Source organism: Halichoerus grypus, chromosome 1 (genome assembly GCF_964656455.1).
Source record: "Halichoerus grypus chromosome 1, mHalGry1.hap1.1, whole genome shotgun sequence".
NCBI lineage: Eukaryota > Metazoa > Chordata > Mammalia > Carnivora > Phocidae > Halichoerus > Halichoerus grypus.
The window spans coordinates 69,056,719-69,059,027 of NC_135712.1; the positions used below are offsets into that span (position 1 = coordinate 69,056,719).

Genomic DNA, 2,309 nt, shown 5'->3' on the forward strand with positions numbered 1-2,309 from the left:
AATCCCCTAATGGCAAGGCACGCCTTCTTTCTATTGTATTTCCTCAATGTGATTGTGATTTTCTTTTTTTCATTTTGATTTCCTGAAACTTGGATGTCTACAATCAACATGTAGACTTAGTGGGATGGGTTTTTCCACCTGAAAAGTTGGTGTGTCTTTAAAATGGATGGTGTTCAAAAGGGAGGAAATAAGGTTTATTACCTCGTGCAACCCTGAAGCGAGCCATGAGGCGGGTATCATTATCCTCTTTTTTCCTGATGTACAGACAGGTGACTTGCCCAAGGTCACAGAGCGAGGGTGTGATAGGGCCAGGGCTGGCACCTAGTCTTGCAGGGTCCCCTTCCCAACACTTGCTGAGCACCTTGCCCACACAGTAGGAACTGGGATTTTGGAGTCATTGCCAGGGGAGAAAGGGTCTGAAAAGTGGCTCCTGCCTGAGTCACTGTGGCACATGCAAGCAAAAAGTGATTCTCCTCTGACTTCAAATAGAAATTTGAGGAAAAAATAGAAAATAGATAGGCTTTGTTTGGTTGCTATTGTTTATGTTAGGCCATGACTAAAGTTCCTTTATGACTTCAGGAACTTAAGACGGTATCATGCAGAACTATTCCTATAATGATCACATTTGGCATGTTTAATTTTAAAATGGTTTTCATTTGGATGGCAGTGACAGATCTCCCGCTTGAATCTACTATTTTATTTACTTTTGAATCTTTTAAAAAAACGTTTATTTATTTTAGAGCTAGAGAGAGAAAGAAAGAGCAAGGGTTGGGGGGAGGAGCAGAGGGAGAGGAAGAGAGAGTCTCAAGCAGACCTGTGCCGAGCACAGAGCCCGGACATGGGGCTCGATCCCATGACCCTGAGATCATGACCTGAGCTGAAATCAAGAGTTGGACGATTAACCAACTAAGCCACCCAGGTGCCCCTACTTTTGAATGTTTCTAATGACTTCTTACAATCAGGAATTTAAGGTGTTGTACCTTAAGAAATCTAGCATTTCCTGCCAGCTTATGAGGAACAGGAAGAAGTTTAATGGAAGAAATCATCATCAAAATAATAAAACCAGGTTCCAGAACACTGGCCTATCTCGCGGAAGTGCGCCGTGCAGTGCGTTCCTGGGATTCGCGTTTCGGTAGCCATGGACGCTTTGGATCGAGTTGTAAAGCCCAAAACGAAAAGAGCCAAGAGATTCCTTGAGAAGAGAGAACCGAAACTCAGTGAAAATATTAAAATGCTATGCTGATTCAAGGGGAAATGCAAATTCAATGGTGACACAAGTACTTAAAGATGTGTATGCACTGAAAAAACCGTATGGAGTTTCTGTATAAAAAGAAAAACATTACAAGACCATTTGAGGATCAGACATCATTGGAATTCTTTTCAAAGAAGTCAGATTGTTCTTTATTTATGTTTGGCTCCCATAATAAGAAGCGGCCAAATAATCTAGTAATAGGTCGTATATATGACTACCATGTGCTGGATATGATTGAATTGGGTATCGAGAAGTTTGTCTCTCTAAAAGATATTAAGAATAGTAAATGTCCCGAGGGAAGAAAACCCATGTTAATATTTGCTGGTGATGATTTTGATGTAACAGAAGACTACAGAAGGCTAAAAAGCCTTCTTATTGATTTCTTCAGAGGCCCCACAGTACCAAATATCCACCTGGCTGGTTTAGAGTATGTTCTGCACTTCACCACATTGAATGGGAAGATTTACTTTCGAAGCTATAAGTTGCTGTTGAAGAAATCTGGTTGTAGAACACCAAGGATTGAATTGGAAGAGATGGGGCCCTCATTGGATCTGGTTCTGAGGAGGACACATCTGGCATCAGATGATCTTTATAAATTATCTATGAAAATGCCAAAAGCGCTTAAGCCAAAGAAGAAGAAAAATGTCTCCCATGATACTTTTGATACAACTTATGGAAGGATTCATATGCAGAAGCAAGACCTAAGCAAACTACAAACCAGGAAAATGAAGGGGTTGAAGAAGCGACCTGCAGAAAGGATAACAGAAGACCAAGAGAAAAAATCAAAGAGAATTAAAAAAAACTGATGGAACTTAGCCAGTGACTATAATGTTACTGTAGTCTGTTTACTTAAGAGAATTATCAATCATCAGTCATTTCTCAGTTTCTTACAAGATTTTATTAAGTATTTTTATAGCGTGGAAAAAAAAAGAATAATAAAACCAAAAAGTTGTTCTCCATGATATTCAGGAAGTGCTCATTTTTTTGAAAGCAGTGGGGGGGGGGGGGACTACCCCCCACACACACATACACACAAGCTCAAAGAGAAACACAGCCA

The 2,309-nt window shown here is 40.2% G+C and overlaps 1 pseudogene; it reads left to right on the forward strand.

The window, feature by feature from the left end:
* Positions 1-1,113: 1,113 nt before the first annotated feature.
* LOC118522549 (ribosome production factor 2 homolog pseudogene) lies at positions 1,114-2,075 on the forward strand (annotated as a pseudogene).
* The last annotated feature ends 234 nt before the right edge of the window (positions 2,076-2,309 follow it).